The sequence below is a fragment of the Scyliorhinus torazame genome, chromosome 4 (assembly GCF_047496885.1).
Source record: "Scyliorhinus torazame isolate Kashiwa2021f chromosome 4, sScyTor2.1, whole genome shotgun sequence".
Lineage (NCBI taxonomy): Eukaryota > Metazoa > Chordata > Chondrichthyes > Carcharhiniformes > Scyliorhinidae > Scyliorhinus > Scyliorhinus torazame.
This window is the reverse complement of record NC_092710.1, coordinates 374,731,411-374,749,151: the sequence shown is the minus strand read 5'-3', so window position 1 is coordinate 374,749,151 and position 17,741 is coordinate 374,731,411. Positions and strand designations below refer to the sequence as shown.

At 50.9% G+C, this 17,741-nt stretch overlaps 1 protein-coding gene across 1 annotated transcript in view; it reads left to right on the top strand.

Annotated features, from left to right (window-relative positions):
• LOC140411537 (uncharacterized) overlaps positions 1-17,741 on the top strand; it is a 151,461-nt gene that overhangs the window by 42,933 nt on the left and 90,787 nt on the right. The gene's annotated exons all lie outside the window — the stretch shown is intronic.

Here is a 17,741-nt window from a genome sequence, read left to right as displayed (position 1 = left end):
CTCCGTGTGTGTGTGTGTCACCATGTGTGTGTGTGTCTCCGTGTGTGTGTGTGTATGTCTCCTTGTGTGTGTCTCCACGTGTGTGTGTGTGTGTCTCCATGTGTGTGTGTGTGTGTGTCTCCGTGTGTGTGTGTGTGTGTGTCTCCATGTGTGTAGGTGTCTCCATGTGTGTGTGTGTGTCTCCATGTGTGTGTGTGTCTCTGTGTGTGTGTGTGTGTCTCCATTGGTGTGTGTGTGTGTCTCCGTGTGTGTGTCTCCACGTGTGTGTGTCTCCATGTGTGTGTGTGTGTGTGTCACCATGTGTGTGTGTGTGTGTGTCACCATGTGTGTGTGTGTGTGTCTCCATGTGTGTTTGTGTGTGTCTCCTTGTGTGGTTGTGCGTGTCTCCATGTGTGTGTCTCCACGTGTGTGTGTCTCCATGTGTGTGTGTGTGTGTGTCACCATGTGTGTGTGTGTGTGTCACCATGTGTGTGTGTGTGTGTCTACATGTGTGTGTGTGTCACCATGTGTGTGTTTGTGTGTCTCCTTGTGTGGTTGTGCGTGTCTCCATGTGTGTGTCTCCACGTGTGTGTGTCTCCATGTGTGTGTGTGTGTCTCCATGTGTATGTGTGAGGGTGTCTCCTTGTGTGTGTGTGCGTGTCTCCATGTGTGTGTCTCCACGTGGGTGTGTGTGTCTCCATATGTGTGTGTGTCTCCAGGTGTGTGTGTGTGTGCCTCCATGTGTGTGTGTGTGTCTCCATGTGTGTGCGTGTGTGTGTGTGTCTCCGTGTGTGTGTGTGTGTGTGTGTCTCCGTGTGTGTGCGTGTGTGTCTCCATGTGTGTGTGTGTCTCCATGTGTGTGTGTGTGTGTCTCCATGTGTGTCTTTGTGTGTCTCCATGTGTGTGTGTCTCCATGTGTGTGTGTGTGTCTCCATGTCTGTGTGTGTGTGTGTCTCCGTGTGTGTGTGTGTGTCTCCATGTGTGTGTGTGTGTCTCCATGTGTGAGTGTGTGTGTGTGTCTCCATGTGTGTGCGTGTGTGTCTCCATGTGTGTGTGTTTGTCTCCGTGTGTGTGTGTGTCTCCATGTGTGTGTGTGTCTCCGTGTGTGTGTGTGTGTGTCTCCATGTGTGTGTGTATGTGTCTCCATGTGTGTGTGTGTGTGTCTCCGTGTGTGTGTGTGTCTCCATGTGTGTGTGTCTCCATATGTGTGCGTGTGTGTCTCCATGTGTGTGTGTCTCCATGTGTGTGCGTGTGTGTGTGTGTGTGTCTCCATGTATGTGTGTGTGTGTCTCCATGTGTGTGTGTGTGTGTCCATGTGTGTGTGTGTGTGTCTCCATGTGTGTGTGTGTCTCCATGTGTGAGTGTGTGTGCCTCCATGTGTGTGTGTGTGTATGCGTGTGTGTGTCTCCATGCGTGTGTGTGTGTCTCCATGTGTGTGTGTGTGTGTCTCCATGTGTGTGTGTCTCCATGTGTGTGTGTGTGTCTCCATGTGTGTGTGTGTGTGTGTCTCCGTGTGTGTGTGTGTGTCTCCATGTGTGTGTGTGTCTCCATGTGTGTGTGTGTCTCCGTGTGTGTGTGTCTCCATGTGTGTGTGTCTCCATGTGTGTGTGTGTCTCCATGTGTGCGCGTGTGTGTGTCTCCATGTGTGTCTGTGAGTGATTGTGTGTCTCCATGTGTGTGCGTGTGTGTCTCCAAGTGTGTGTGTGTGTGTCTCCATGTGTGTGTGTGTGTGTGTGTGTGTCTCCACGTGTGTGTGTGTCTCCATGTGTGTGTGTGTGTGTCTCCATGTGTGTGTGTGCGTGTGTCTCCATGTGTGTGCGTGTGTCTCCATGTGTGTGTATCCATGTGTGTTTGTGTGTGTTTGTCTCCATGTGTGTGTGTGTGTCTCCATGTGTGTGTGTGTGTCTCCATGTGTGTGTGTGTGTGTCTCTGTGTGTGAGTGTGTCTCCATGTGTGTGCGTGTATGTGTCTCCATGTGTGTGTGTGTGTTCTCATGTGTGTGCGTGTGTGTCTCCATGATTGTGTGTGTGTGTGTGTGTGTCTCCATGTGTGTGTGTCTCCATGTGTGTGTGTGTGTGTCTCCATGTGTGTGCGTGTGTGTGTGTGTCTCCATGTATGTGTGTGTGTCTCCATGTGTGTGCGTGTGTGTCTCCATGTGTGTGTGTGTGTGTCTCCATGTGTGTGTGTGTCTCCATGTGTGTGCATGTGTGTCTCCGTGTGTGTGTGTCTCCATGTGTGTGTGTGTGTCTCCGTGTGTGTGTGTGTGTGTGTGTCTCCATGTGTGTGTGTCTACAAGTGTGTGCAGGTGTGTCTCCATGTGTGTGCGTGTGTGTCTCCATGTGTGTGCGTGTGTGTCTCCATGTGTGTGTGTGTGTCTCCATGTGTGTGTGTGTCTCCATGTATGGGTGTGTGTGTGTCTCCATGTGTGTGTCTCCATGTGTGTGTGTGTGTCTCCGTGTGTGTGTATGTCTCCATGTGTGTGTGTGTGTCTGTCCTTGTGTGGTTGTGCGTGTCTCCATGTGTGTGTCTCCACGTGTGTGTGTCTCCATGTGTGTGTGTGTGTGTCACCATGTGTGTGTGTGTGTGTGTGTGTGTCTATATGTGTGTGTGTGTCACCATGTGTGTGTGAGGGTGTCTCCACGTGTGTGTGTGTGTCTCCATGTGTGTGTGTGTGTGTCTCCAGGTGTGTGTGTGTGCCTCCATGTGTGTGTGTGTCTCCATGTGTGTGTGTGTCTCCATGTGTGTGTGTGTGTACCCATGTGTGTGCGTGTGTGTCTCCATGTGTGTGTGTGTCTCCATGTGTGCGTGTGTGTCTCCATGTGTGTGTGTCTGTCTCCATGTGTGTGTGTCTCCATGTGTGTTTGTGTCTCCATGTCTGTGTGTGTGTGTGTCTCCATGTGTGTGTGTGTGTCTCCATGTGTGTGTCTGTGTATCCATGTGTGTTTGTCTCGATGAGTGTGTGTGTGTGTGTGTGTCTCCATGTGTGTGCGTGAGTGTGTGTGTCTCAGGGTGTGTGTGTGTCTCCGTGTGTGTGTGTGTGTGTCTCCATGTGTGTGTGTGTGTGTCTCCATGTGTGTGCGTGAGTGTGTGTGTGTCTCCGTGTGTGTTTGTGTGTGTGTTTGTCTCCATGTGTGTGTGTGTGTCTCCATGTGTGTGTGTGTGTCTCCATGTGTGTGTGTGTGTGTGTCTCTGTGTGTGAGTGTGTCTCCATGTGTGTGCGTGTATGTGTCTCCATGTGTGTGTGTGTGTGTTCTCATGTGTGTGCGTGTGTGTCTCCATGATTGTGTGTGTGTGTGTGTCTCCATGTGTGTGTGTCTCCATGTGTGTGTGTGTGTGTCTCCATGTGTGTGCGTGTGTGTGTGTGTCTCCATGTATGTGTGTGTGTCTCCATGTGTGTGCGTGTGTGTCTCCATGTGTGTGTGTGTGTGTGTCTCCATGTGTGTGTGTGTGTCTCCATGTGTGTGCATGTGTGTCTCCGTGTGTGTGTGTGTTTCCATGTGTGTGTGTGTGTCTCCGTGTGTGTGTGTGTGTGTGTCTCCATGTGTGTGTGTCTACAAGTGTGTGCAGGTGTGTCTCCATGTGTGTGCGTGTGTGTCTCCATGTGTGTGCGTGTGTGTCTCCATGTGTGTGTGTGTGTCTCCATGTGTGTGTGTGTCTCCATGTATGGGTGTGTGTGTGTCTCCGTGTGTGTGTATGTCTCCATGTGTGTGTGTGTGTCTGTCCTTGTGTGGTTGTGCGTGTCTCCATGTGTGTGTCTCCACGTGTGTGTGTCTCCATGTGTGTGTGTGTGTGTGTGTCACCATGTGTGTGTGTGTGTCTATATGTGTGTGTGTGTCACCATGTGTGTGTGAGGGTGTCTCCACGTGTGTGTGTGTGTCTCCATGTGTGTGTCTCCAGGTGTGTGTGTGTGCCTCCATGTGTGTGTGTGTCTCCATGTGTGTGCGTGGGTGAGTGTGTCTCCATGTGTGTGCGTGTGTGTGTGTGTCTCCATGTGTGTGTGTGTGTGTCTCCATGTGTGTGTGTCTCCATGTGCGTGTGTGTGTGTGTCTCCATGTGTGTGTGTGTGTCTCCATGTGTGTGCGTGACTCCGTGTGTGTGTGTGTGTGTGTGTCTCCGTGTGTGTGCGTGTGTGTCTCCATGTGTGTGTGTGTCTCCATGTGTGTGTGTGTGTACCCATGTGTGTGCATGTGTGTCTCCACGTGTGTGTGTGTCTCCGTGTGTGTGTGTGTGTGTCTCCATGTGTGTGTGTGTGTCTCCATGTGTGTGTGTGTGTGTCTCCATGTGTGTGTGTGTGTGTGTCTCCATGTGTGTGCGTGTCTCCGTGTGTGTGTGTGTGTGTGTCTCCGTGTGTGTGCGTGTGTGTCTCCATGTGTGTGTGTGTCTCCATCTGTGTGTGTGTGTACCCATGTGTGTGCGTGTGTGTCTCCATGTGTGTGTGTGTCTCCATGTGTGTGCGTGTGTGTCTCCATGTGTGTGTGTCTGTCTCCATGTGTGTGTGTCTCCATGTGTGTTTGTGTCTCCATGTCGGTGTGTGTGTGTGTCTCCATGTGTGTGTGTGTGTCTCCATGTGTGTGTCTGTGTATCCATGTGTGTTTGTCTCGATGAGTGTGTGTGTGTGTGTGTGTCTCCATGTGTGTGTGTGTGTGTGTGTGTGTGTCTCCATGTGTGTGTGTCTCCATGTGTGTGTGTGTCTCCATGTGTGTGTGTGTCTCCATGTGTGTGTGTGTCTCCATGTGTGTGTGTGTGTGTCTCCATGTGTGTGCGTGAGTGTGTGTGTCTCCGTGTGTGTGTGTGTCTCCGTGTGTGTGTGTGTGTGTCTCCGTGTGTGTGTGTGTGTGTCTCCATGTGTGTGTGTGTGTGTCTCCATGTGTGTGCGTGAGTGTGTGTGTGTCTCCGTGTGTGTGCGTGTGTGTCTCCATGTGTGTGTGTGTGTGTCTCCATGTGTGCGTGTGTGTCCCCATGTGTGTGCCTCCATGTGTGTGCGTGTGTGTCTCCGTGTGTGTGTGTGTCTCCATGTGTGTGTGTGTCTCCATGTGTGTGTGTGTGTCTCCATGTCTGTGTGTGTGTGTGTGTCTCGGTGTGTGTGTGTGTGTCTCCATGTGTGTGTGTCTCCATGTGTGTGCGTGTGTGTCTCCATGTGTGTGTGTGTGTGTCTCCATGTGTGTGTGTGTGTATCCATGTGTGTGTGTGTGTATCCATGTGTGTGTGTGTGTTTGTCTCCATGTGTGTGTGTGTGTGTCTCCATGTGTGTGTGTGTGTCTCCATGTGTGTGTGTCTCCATGTGTGTGTGTATGTGTCTCCATGTGTGTGTGTGTCTCCATGTGTGTGTGTGTGTGTGTGTCTCCATGTGTGTGCATGTGTGTGTCTCCATGTGTGTGTGTGTGTGTCTCCATGTGTGTGTGTCTCCATGTGTGTGTGTCTGTGTCTCCATGTGTGTGCGTGTGTGTGTGTGTGTCTCCATGTGTGTGTGTGTTTCCATGTGTGTGTGTGTGTGTCTCCATGTGTGTGTGTGTGTGTCTCCATGTGTGTGTGTCTCCATGTGTGTGTGTGTGTGTGTCTCCATGTGTGTGTGTGTGTGTCTCCATGTGTGTGTGTGTCTCCATGTGTGTGTGTGTGTGTGTCTCCGTGTGTGTGTGTGTGTCTCCGTGTGTGTGTGTCTCCATGTGTGTGTCTACAAGTGTGTGCGTGTGTGTCTCCATATGTGTGTGTGTGTGTTCTCATGTGTGTGTGTGTGTGTGTGTCTCCATGTGTGTGTGTGTGTGTGTGTGTGTGTGTGTCCATGTGTGTGTGTGTGTGTGTCTCCTTGTGTGTGTGTCTCCATGTGTGTGTGTCTCCATGTGTGTGTGTGTGTCTCCATGTGTGTGTGTCTACAAGTGTGTGCGTGTGTCTCAATGTGTGTGCGTATGTCTCCATGTGCGTGTGTGTGTGTGTCTCCATGTGTGTGTGTGTGTCTCCATGTGTGTGTGTGTGTCTCCATGTGTGTGTGTGTCTCCATGTGTGTGTGTGTGTCTCCATGTGTGTGTGTGTATGTCTCCATGTGTGGGTGTGTCTCCATGTGTGTGTGTGTGTGTCTCCATGTGTGTGTGTGTGTCTCCATGTGTGTGTGTGTGTGTGTGTGTGCCTCCATGTGTGTGTGTATGTCTCCATGTGTTTGTGTGTGTGTCTCCATCTGTGTGTGTGTCTGCATGTGTGTGCGTGTGTGTGTGTCTCCATGTGTGTGTGTGTGTGTCTCCATGTGTGTGTGTCTCCATGTGTGTGCGTGTGTGTCTCCATGTGTGTGTGTGTGTCTCCGTGTGTGTGTTTGTGTGTCTCCATGTGTGTGTGTCTCCATGTGTGTGTGTCTCCATGTGTGTGTGTGTCTCCATGTGTGTTTGTGTGTCTCCATGTGTGTGTGTGTGTGTGTGTGAGTGTGTGTGTCTCCATGTGTGTGCGTGTGTGTGTGTCTCCATGTGTGTGTGTGGCTCCATGTGTGTGTGTGTGTGGCTCCATGTGTGTGTGTGTTTGTCTCCATGTGTGTGTGTGTGTCTCCATGTGTGTGTGTCTCCATGTGTGTGCGTGTGTGTGTGACTCCATGTGTGTGCATGTGTGTGTGTCTCCATGTGTGTGTGTCTCCATGTGTGTGTGTGTGTCTCCATGTGTGTGTGTCTCCATGTGTGTGTCTCCATGTGTGTGTGTGTGTGTCTCCATGTGTGTGTGTGTCTCCATGTGTGTGTGTGTCTCCATGTGTGTGTGTGTGTCTCCATGTGTGTGCGGGTGTGTCACCATGTGTGTGTTTGTCTCCATGTGTGTGTGTGTTTGTCTCCATGTGTGTGTGTGTCTCCATGTGTGTGTGTGTCTCAATGTGTGTGTGTCTCTGTGTGTGTGTGTCTCCATGTGTGTGCGTGTATGTGTCTCCATGTGTGTGTGTGTGTCTCCATGTGTGTGCGTGTGTGTCTCCATGTGTGTGTGTGTGTGTGTCTCCATGTGTGTGCGTGTGTGTCTCCATGATTGTGTGTGTGTGTCTCCATGTGCGTGTGTCTCCATGTGTGTGTGTCTCCATGTGTGTGTGTGTGTGTGTCTCCATGTGTGTGTGTGTGTATGTGTGTCTCCATGTGTGTGTGTGTGTGTGTGTGTGTCTCCATGTGTGTGCGTGTGTGTGTGTGTCTCCATGTATGTGTGCGTGTGTGTCTCCATGTGTGTGTGTGTGTGTGTCTCCATGTGTGTGTTTGTGTGTGTCTCCATGTGTGTGTTTGTGTGTGTCTCCATGTGTGTGTGTGTGTGTCTCCATGTGTGTGTGTGTGTCTCCGTGTGTGTGTGTGTGTCTCCGTTTGTGTGTGTGTGTGTCTCCGTGTGTGTGTGTCTACAAGTGTGTGCAGGTGTGTCTCCATGTGTGTGCGTTTGTGTCTCCATGTGTGTGTGTGTGTGTCTCCATGTGTGTGTGTGTCTCCATGTGTGTGTGTGTGTGTCTCCATGTGTGTGTGTGTGTCTCCGTGTGTGTGTGTGTCTCCATGTGTGTGTGTGTGTGTCTCCTTGTGTGGTTGTGCGTGTCTCCATGTGTGTGTCTCCACGTGTGTGTGTCTCCATGTGTGTGTGTGTGTGTGTGTGTGTGTGTGTGTGTCACCATGTGTGTGTGTGTGTGTGTCTACATGTGTGTGTGTGTCACCATGTGTGTGTGTGTGTCTCCTTGTGTGGTTGTGCGTGTCTCCATGTGTGTGTCTCCACGTGTGTGTGTCTCCGTGTGTGTGTGTGTATGTCTCAGTGTGTGTCTCCGTGTGTGTGTGTGTCTCCATGTGTATGTGTGAGGCTGTCTCCTTGTGTGTGTGTGTGCGTGTCTCCATGTGTGTGTCTCCACGTGTGTGTGTGTGTCTCCATGTGTGTGTGTGTCTCCGTGTGTGTGTGTTTGTGTCTCCATGTGTGTGTGTGTGTGTATCCATGTGTGTTTGTGTGTGTGTTTGTCTCCATGTGTGTGTGTGTGTGTCTCCATGTGTGTGTGTGTCTCCATGTGTGTGTGTGTCTCCGTGTGTGTGTGTTTGTGTCTCCATGTGTGTGTGTGTGTGTCTCCATGTGTGCGTGTGTGTGTCTCCATGTGTGTGTTTGTGTGTGTGTCTCCATGTGTGTGCATGTGTGTGTGTGTGTGTGTCTCCATGTGTGTGTCTCCATGTGTGTGTGTCTCCATCTCCATGTGTGTGTGTCCGTGTCTCCATGTGTGTGTGTCTGTGTCTCCATGTGTGTGCGTGTGTGTGTGTGTGTGTCTCCATGTGTGTCTCCAAGTGTGTGTGTGTGTGTCTCCATGTGTGTGCGTGTGTGTGTCTCCATGTGTGTGTGTGTGTGTGTCTCCGTGTGTGTGTGTCTCCATGTGTGTGTGTCTCCATGTGTGTGTGTCTCTCCGTGTGTATGTGTGTCTCCATGTGTGTGTGTCTCCATGTGTGTGCGTGTGTGTCTCCATGTGTGTGTGTCTCCATGTGTGTGTGTCTCCATGTGTGTGTGTGTGTGTGTGTCTCCATGTGTGTGTGTGTGTGTCTCCATCTGTGTGTGTGTGTGCGTGTGTCTGTGTGTGTGTGTCTCCATGTGTGTGTGTCTCCATGTGTGTGTGTGTGTGTCTCCGTGTGTTTGTGTCTCCATGTGTGCGTCTACAAGTGTGTGCGTGTGTCTCCATGTGTGTGTGTGTGTGTGTTCTCGTGTGTGTGTGTGTGTGTGTGTGTCTCCATGTGTATGTGTGTGTGTGTGTCTCCATGTGTGTGTGTCTCCATGTGTGTGTGTCTACAAGTGTGTCCGTGTGTCTCAATGTGTGTACGTGTGTCTCCATGTGCGTGTGTGTGTGTGTCTCCATGTGTGTGTGTGTGTGTGACCATGTGTGTGTGTGTGTCTCCATGTGTGTGTGTATGTCTCCATGAGTGTGTGTGTGTCTCCATGTGTGTGTGTGTGCCTCCATGTGTGTGTGTGTGTGTGTGTCTACATGTGTGCGTGTGTGTCTCCATGTGTGTGTGCATGTGTGTCTCCATATGTGTGTGTGTGTCTCCATGTGTGTGTGTGTGCCTCCATGTGTTTGTGTGTGTATGTCTCCATGTTTTTGTGTGTGTCTCCATCTGTGTGTGTATGTCTCCATGTGTGTGCGTGTGTGTGTCTCAATGTGTGTGTGTCTCCATGTGTGTGCGTGTGTGTCTCCATGTGTGTGCGTGTGTCTCCATGTGTGTGTGTGTGTCTCCATGTGTGTGTGCGTGTGTGTCTCCATGTGTGTGTGTGTGTCTCCATGTGTGTGTGTGTGTGTGTCTCCATGTGTGTGTGTGTGTGTGTGTCTCCGTGTGCGTGTGTGTATGTCTCCATGTGTGTGTGTCTCCATGTGTGTGTGTCTCCATGTGTGTGTGGCTCCATGTGTGTGTGGCTCCATGTGTGTGTGTGTGTGTCTCCATGTGTGTGCGTGTGTGTCTCCATGTGTGTGTGTGTGTGTCTCCATGTGTGTGCGTGTGTGTGTGTGTCTCCATGTTTGTGCGTGTGTGTGTGTGTCTCCATGTGTGTGTGTGTGTGTCTCCATGTGTGTGTGTGTCTCCATGTGTGTGTGTGTCTCCATGTGTGTGTGTGTGTGTCTCCATGTGTGTGTGTGTGTCTCCATGTGTGTGCGTGTGTGTGTGACTCCATGTGTGTGTGTGTCTCCATGTGTGTGTGTGTCTCCATGTGTGTGTGTGTGTCTCCATGTGTGTGTGTGTGTCTCCATGTGTGTGCGTGTGTGTCTCCATGTGTGTGTGTGTCACTGTGTGTGTGTGTGTGTCTCCATGTGTGTGTGTGTCTCCATGTGCGTGTGTGTGTCTCCATGTGTGTGTGTGTCTCCACGTGTGTGTGTGTCTCCATGTGTGTGTGTGTGTGTCTCCGTGTGTGTGTGTGTGTCTCCGTGTGTGTGTGTGTGTGTCTCCATGTGTGTGTGTGTGTCTCCATGTGTGTGTGTGTGTCTCCATGTGTGTGCGTGTGTGTGTGACTCCATGTGTGTGTGTGTCTCCATGTGTGTGTGTGTCTCCATGTGTGTGTGTGTCTCCATGTGTGTGCGTGTGTGTCTCCATGTGTGTGTGTGCCACTGTGTGTGTGTGTGTCTCCATGTGTGTGTGTGTGTGTGTGTGTGTCTCCATGTGCGTGTGTGTGTCTCCATGTGTGTGTGTGTCTCCATGTGTGTGTGTGTGTCTCCATGTGTGCGTGTGTGTCTCCATGTGTGTGTGTCTCCATGTGTGTGTGTGTGTGTGTGTCTCCACGTGTGTGTGTGTGTCTCCATATGTGTGTGTGTGTCTCCATGTGTGTGTGTGTCTCCATATGTGTGTGTGCGTGTGTGTCTCCGTGTGTGTGTGTCACCATGTGTGTGTATCTGTGTGTCTCCATGTGTGTGTGTATCTGTGTCTCCCCGTGTGTGTGTGTGTCCATGTGTGTGTGTCTCCATGTGTGTGTGTGTGTCTCCATGTGTGTCTCCATGTGTGTGTGTGTGTCTACATGTGTGTGCGTCTCCATGTGTGTGTGTGTGTGTCTCCATGTGTGTGTGTCTCCATGTGTGTGTGTGTCTCCATGTGTGTGTGTGTGTGCCTCCATGTGTGTGTGTGTGTCTCCATGTGTGTGTGTCTCCATGTGTGTGTGTCTCCATGTGTGCGTGTGCGTCTCCATGTGTGTGCGTGTGCGTCTCCATGTGTGTGCGTGTGTCTCCATGTGTGTGTGTGTGTGTGTCTCCGTGTGTGTGTATGTCTCCATGTGTGTGTCTCCATGTGTGTGTGTGTGTGTGTGTCTCCATGTGTGTGCGTGTGTGTGTGTCTCTGTGTGCGTGTGTGTGTGTCTCCATGTGTGTGTGTCTCCATGTGTGTGTGTCTCCATGTGTGTGTGGCTCCATGTGTGTGTGGCTCCATGTGTCTGTGTGTGTGTGTCTCCATGTGTGTGCGTGTGTGTCTCCATGTGTGTGCGTGTGTGTGTGTGTCTCCATGTTTGTGCGTGTGTGTGTGTGTCTCCATGTGTGTGTGTGTGTGTCTCCATGTGCGTGTGTGTGTCTCCATGTGTGTGTGTGTCTCCATGTGTGTGTGTGTGTCTCCATGTGTGCGTGTGTGTCTCCACGTGTGTGTTTGTGTCTCCATATGTGTGCGTGTGTCACCATGTGTGTATTTGTCTCCATGTGTGTGTGTGTTTGTCTCCATGTGTGTGTGTGTGTCTCCATGTGTGTTTGTGTCTCCATATGTGTGTGTGCGTGTGTGTCTCCATGTCTGTGTGTGTCACCATGTGTGTGTATCTGTGTGTCTCCATGTGTGTGTGTGTCTGTGTCTCCCCGTGTGTGTGTGTGTCCATGTGTGTGTGTCTCCATGTGTGTGTGTGTGTCTCCATGTGTGTGTCTGTGTCTCCATGTGTGTGCGTCTCCATGTGTGTGTGTGTGTGTGTCTCCATGTGTGTGTGTCTCCATGTGTGTGTGTGTCTCCATGTGTGTGTGTGTGTGCCTCCATGTGTGTGTGTGTGTCTCCATGTGTGTGTGTCTCCATGTGTGTGTGTGCGTCTCCATGTGTGTGCGTGTGTCTCCATGTGTGTGTGTGTGTCTCCATGTGTGTGTGTGTGTGTGTGTCTCCGTGTGTGTGTGTATGTCTCCATGTGTGTGTCTCCATGTGTGTGTGCGTGTGTGTCTCCATGTGTGTGTGTGTCTCCATGTGTGTGTGTGTGTCTCCATGTGTGTGGGTGTGTGTGTGTGTCTCCATGTGTGTGTGTATGTGTCTCCATGTGTGTGTGTGTCTCCATGTGTGTGTGTGTGTGTGTGTCTCCATGTGTGTGCATGTGTGTGTCTCCATGTGTGTGTGTGTGTGTCTCCATGTGTGTGTGTCTCCATGTGTGTGTGTCTGTGTCTCCATGTGTGTGCGTGTGTGTGTGTGTGTCTCCATGTGTGTGTGTGTTTCCATGTGTGTGTGTGTGTGTCTCCATGTGTGTGTGTGTGTGTCTCCATGTGTGTGTGTCTCCATGTGTGTGTGTGTGTGTGTGTCTCCATGTGTGTGTGTGTGTGTCTCCATGTGTGTGTGTGTCTCCATGTGTGTGTGTGTGTGTGTCTCCGTGTGTGTGTGTGTGTGTCTCCGTGTGTGTGTGTCTCCATGTGTGTGTCTACAAGTGTGTGCGTGTGTGTCTCCATATGTGTGTGTGTGTGTTCTCATGTGTGTGTGTGTGTGTGTGTCTCCATGTGTGTGTGTGTGTGTGTGTGTGTGTGTCCATGTGTGTGTGTGTGTGTGTCTCCTTGTGTGTGTGTCTCCATGTGTGTGTGTCTCCATGTGTGTGTGTGTCTCCATGTGTGTGTGTCTACAAGTGTGTGCGTGTGTCTCAATGTGTGTGCGTATGTCTCCATGTGCGTGTGTGTGTGTGTCTCCATGTGTGTGTGTGTGTCTCCATGTGTGTGTGTGTGTCTCCATGTGTGTGTGTGTCTCCATGTGTGTGTGTGTGTGTCTCCATGTGTGTGTGTGTGTCTCCATGTGTGTGTGTGTGTGTGTGTGTGCCTCCATGTGTGTGTGTATGTCTCCATGTGTTTGTGTGTGTGTCTCCATCTGTGTGTGTGTCTGCATGTGTGTGCGTGTGTGTGTGTGTCTCCATGTGTGTGTGTGTGTGTCTCCATGTGTGTGTGTCTCCATGTGTGTGCGTGTGTGTCTCCATGTGTGTGTGTGTGTCTCCGTGTGTGTGTTTGTGTGTCTCCATGTGTGTGTGTCTCCATGTGTGTGTGTCTCCATGTGTGTGTGTGTCTCCATGTGTGTTTGTGTGTCTCCATGTGTGTGTGTGTGTGTGTGAGTGTGTGTGTCTCCATGTGTGTGCGTGTGTGTGTGTCTCCATGTGTGTGTGTGGCTCCATGTGTGTGTGTGTGTGGCTCCATGTGTGTGTGTGTTTGTCTCCATGTGTGTGTGTGTGTCTCCATGTGTGTGTGTCTCCATGTGTGTGCGTGTGTGTGTGACTCCATGTGTGTGCATGTGTGTGTGTCTCCATGTGTGTGTGTCTCCATGTGTGTGTGTGTGTCTCCATGTGTGTGTGTCTCCATGTGTGTGTCTCCATGTGTGTGTGTCTCCATGTGTGTGTGTGTCTCCATGTGTGTGTGTGTCTCCATGTGTGTGTGTGTGTCTCCATGTGTGTGCGGGTGTGTCACCATGTGTGTGTTTGTCTCCATGTGTGTGTGTGTTTGTCTCCATGTGTGTGTGTGTCTCCATGTGTGTGTGTGTCTCAATGTGTGTGTGTCTCTGTGTGTGTGTGTCTCCATGTGTGTGCGTGTATGTGTCTCCATGTGTGTGTGTGTGTCTCCATGTGTGTGCGTGTGTGTCTCCATGTGTGTGTCTCCATGTGTGTGCGTGTGTGTCTCCATGATTGTGTGTGTGTGTCTCCATGTGCGTGTGTCTCCATGTGTGTGTGTCTCCATGTGTGTGTGTGTGTGTGTCTCCATGTGTGTGTGTGTGTATGTGTGTCTCCATGTGTGTGTGTGTGTGTGTGTGTGTGTCTCCATGTGTGTGCGTGTGTGTGTGTGTCTCCATGTATGTGTGCGTGTGTGTCTCCATGTGTGTGTGTGTGTGTCTCCATGTGTGTGTTTGTGTGTGTCTCCATGTGTGTGTTTGTGTGTGTCTCCATGTGTGTGTGTGTGTGTCTCCATGTGTGTGTGTGTGTGTCTCCGTGTGTGTGTGTGTGTCTCCGTTTGTGTGTGTGTGTGTCTCCGTGTGTGTGTGTCTACAAGTGTGTGCAGGTGTGTCTCCATGTGTGTGCGTTTGTGTCTCCATGTGTGTGTGTGTGTGTCTCCATGTGTGTGTGTGTCTCCATGTGTGTGTGTGTGTGTCTCCATGTGTGTGTGTGTGTCTCCGTGTGTGTGTGTGTCTCCATGTGTGTGTGTGTGTGTCTCCTTGTGTGGTTGTGCGTGTCTCCATGTGTGTGTCTCCACGTGTGTGTGTCTCCATGTGTGTGTGTGTGTGTGTGTGTGTGTGTGTGTCACCATGTGTGTGTGTGTGTGTGTCTACATGTGTGTGTGTGTCACCATGTGTGTGTGTGTGTCTCCTTGTGTGGTTGTGCGTGTCTCCATGTGTGTGTCTCCACGTGTGTGTGTCTCCGTGTGTGTGTGTGTATGTGTGTGTATGTCTCAGTGTGTGTCTCCGTGTGTGTGTGTGTCTCCATGTGTATGTGTGAGGCTGTCTCCTTGTGTGTGTGTGTGCGTGTCTCCATGTGTGTGTCTCCACGTGTGTGTGTGTGTCTCCATGTGTGTGTGTGTCTCCGTGTGTGTGTGTTTGTGTCTCCATGTGTGTGTGTGTGTGTATCCATGTGTGTTTGTGTGTGTGTTTGTCTCCATGTGTGTGTGTGTGTGTCTCCATGTGTGTGTGTGTCTCCATGTGTGTGTGTGTCTCCGTGTGTGTGTGTTTGTGTCTCCATGTGTGTGTGTGTGTGTCTCCATGTGTGCGTGTGTGTGTCTCCATGTGTGTGTTTGTGTGTGTGTCTCCATGTGTGTGCATGTGTGTGTGTGTGTGTGTCTCCATGTGTGTGTCTCCATGTGTGTGTGTCTCCATCTCCATGTGTGTGTGTCCGTGTCTCCATGTGTGTGTGTCTGTGTCTCCATGTGTGTGCGTGTGTGTGTGTGTGTGTCTCCATGTGTGTCTCCAAGTGTGTGTGTGTGTGTCTCCATGTGTGTGCGTGTGTGTGTCTCCATGTGTGTGTGTGTGTGTGTCTCCGTGTGTGTGTGTCTCCATGTGTGTGTGTCTCCATGTGTGTGTGTCTCTCCGTGTGTATGTGTGTCTCCATGTGTGTGTGTCTCCATGTGTGTGCGTGTGTGTCTCCATGTGTGTGTGTCTCCATGTGTGTGTGTCTCCATGTGTGTGTGTGTGTGTGTGTCTCCGTGTGCGTGTGTGTATGTCTCCATGTGTGTGTGTCTCCATGTGTGTGTGGCTCCATGTGTGTGTGGCTCCATGTGTGTGTGTGTGTGTGTCTCCATGTGTGTGCGTGTGTGTCTCCATGTGTGTGTGTGTGTGTCTCCATGTGTGTGCGTGTGTGTGTGTGTCTCCATGTTTGTGCGTGTGTGTGTGTGTCTCCATGTGTGTGTGTGTGTGTCTCCATGTGTGTGTGTGTGTGTCTCCATGTGTGTGTGTGTCTCCATGTGTGTGTGTGTCTCCATGTGTGTGTGTGTGTGTCTCCATGTGTGTGTGTGTGTCTCCATGTGTGTGCGTGTGTGTGTGACTCCATGTGTGTGTGTGTCTCCATGTGTGTGTGTGTGTCTCCATGTGTGTGTGTGTGTCTCCATGTGTGTGCGTGTGTGTCTCCATGTGTGTGTGTGTCACTGTGTGTGTGTGTGTGTCTCCATGTGTGTGTGTGTCTCCATGTGCGTGTGTGTGTCTCCATGTGTGTGTGTGTCTCCACGTGTGTGTGTGTCTCCATGTGTGTGTGTGTGTGTCTCCGTGTGTGTGTGTGTGTCTCCGTGTGTGTGTGTGTGTGTCTCCATGTGTGTGTGTGTGTCTCCATGTGTGTGCGTGTGTGTGTGACTCCATGTGTGTGTGTGTCTCCATGTGTGTGTGTGTCTCCATGTGTGTGTGTGTCTCCATGTGTGTGCGTGTGTGTCTCCATGTGTGTGTGTGCCACTGTGTGTGTGTGTGTCTCCATGTGTGTGTGTGTGTGTGTGTGTGTCTCCATGTGCGTGTGTGTGTCTCCATGTGTGTGTGTGTCTCCATGTGTGTGTGTGTCTCCATGTGTGCGTGTGTGTCTCCATGTGTGTGTGTCTCCATGTGTGTGTGTGTGTGTGTGTCTCCACGTGTGTGTGTGTGTCTCCATATGTGTGTGTGTGTCTCCATGTGTGTGTGTGTCTCCATATGTGTGTGTGCGTGTGTGTCTCCGTGTGTGTGTGTCACCATGTGTGTGTATCTGTGTGTCTCCATGTGTGTGTGTGTCTGTGTCTCCCCGTGTGTGTGTGTGTCCATGTGTGTGTGTCTCCATGTGTGTGTGTGTGTCTCCATGTGTGTCTCCATGTGTGTGTGTGTGTCTCCATGTGTGTGCGTCTCCATGTGTGTGTGTGTGTGTCTCCATGTGTGTGTGTCTCCATGTGTGTGTGTCTCCATGTGTGTGTGTGTGTGCCTCCATGTGTGTGTGTGTGTCTCCATGTGTGTGTGTCTCCATGTGTGTGTGTCTCCATGTGTGCGTGTGCGTCTCCATGTGTGTGCGTGTGTCTCCATGTGTGTGTGTGTCTCCATGTGTGTGTGTGTGTGTGTCTCCGTGTGTGTGTGTATGTCTCCATGTGTGTGTCTCCATGTGTGTGCGTGTGTGTGTGTCTCCATGTGTGTGCGTGTGTGTGTGTCTCTGTGTGCGTGTGTGTGTGTCTCCATGTGTGTGTGTCTCCATGTGTGTGTGTCTCCATGTGTGTGTGGCTCCATGTGTGTGTGGCTCCATGTGTCTGTGTGTGTGTGTCTCCATGTGTGTGCGTGTGTGTCTCCATGTGTGCGTGTGTGTGTGTGTCTCCATGTTTGTGCGTGTGTGTGTGTGTCTCCATGTGTGTGTGTGTGTGTCTCCATGTGCGTGTGTGTGTCTCCATGTGTGTGTGTGTCTCCATGTGTGTGTGTGTGTCTCCATGTGTGCGTGTGTGTCTCCATGTGTGTGTGTGTCTCCATGTGTGTGTGTGTGTCTCCACGTGTGTGTTTGTGTCTCCATATGTGTGCGTGTGTCACCATGTGTGTATTTGTCTCCATGTGTGTGTGTGTTTGTCTCCATGTGTGTGTGTGTGTCTCCATGTGTGTTTGTGTCTCCATATGTGTGTGTGCGTGTGTGTCTCCATGTCTGTGTGTGTCACCATGTGTGTGTATCTGTGTGTCTCCATGTGTGTGTGTGTCTGTGTCTCCCCGTGTGTGTGTGTGTCCATGTGTGTGTGTCTCCATGTGTGTGTGTGTGTCTCCATGTGTGTGTCTGTGTCTCCATGTGTGTGCATCTCCATGTGTGTGTGTGTGTGTGTGTCTCCATGTGTGTGTGTCTCCATGTGTGTGTGTGTCTCCATGTGTGTGTGTGTGTGCCTCCATGTGTGTGTGTGTGTCTCCATGTGTGTGTGTCTCCATGTGTGTGTGTGCGTCTCCATGTGTGTGCGTGTGTCTCCATGTGTGTGTGTGTGTCTCCATGTGTGTGTGTGTGTGTGTGTCTCCGTGTGTGTGTGTATGTCTCCATGTGTGTGTCTCCATGTGTGTGTGCGTGTGTGTCTCCATGTGTGTGTGTGTCTCCATGTGTGTGTGTGTGTCTCCATGTGTGTGGGTGTGTGTGTGTGTCTCCATGTGTGTGTGTGGCTCCATGTGTGTGTGTGTGTGTCTCCATGTGTGTGCGTGTGTGTCTCCATGTGTGTGTGTGTCTCCATGTGTGTCTCCATGTGTGTGCGTGTCTCCATGTGTGTGCGTGTGTGTGTGTCTCCATGTGTGTGTGTGTCACCATGTGTGTGTGTGTCTGTGTGTGTGTGTCTCCATGTGTGTGCATCTCCATGTGTGTGTGTGTGTCTCCATGTGTGTGTGTCTCCATATGTGTGTGTGTCTCCATGTGTGTGTGTGTGCCTCCATGTGTGTGTGTGTCTCCATGCGTTTGTGTGTGTGTCTCCATCTGTGTGTGTGTGTGTGTGTGCGTGTGTGTGTCTCCATGTGTGTGTGTGTGTCTCCATGTGTGTGTGTGTCTCCATGGGCGTGTGTGTGTCTCCATGTGTGTGTGTGTCTCCACGTGCGTGTGTGTGTCTCCATGTGTGTGTGTGTCTCCACGTGTGTGTGTGTGTCTCCATGTGTGTGTGTGTGTGTCTCCGTGTGTGTGTGTGTGTCTCCGTGTGTGTGTGTGTG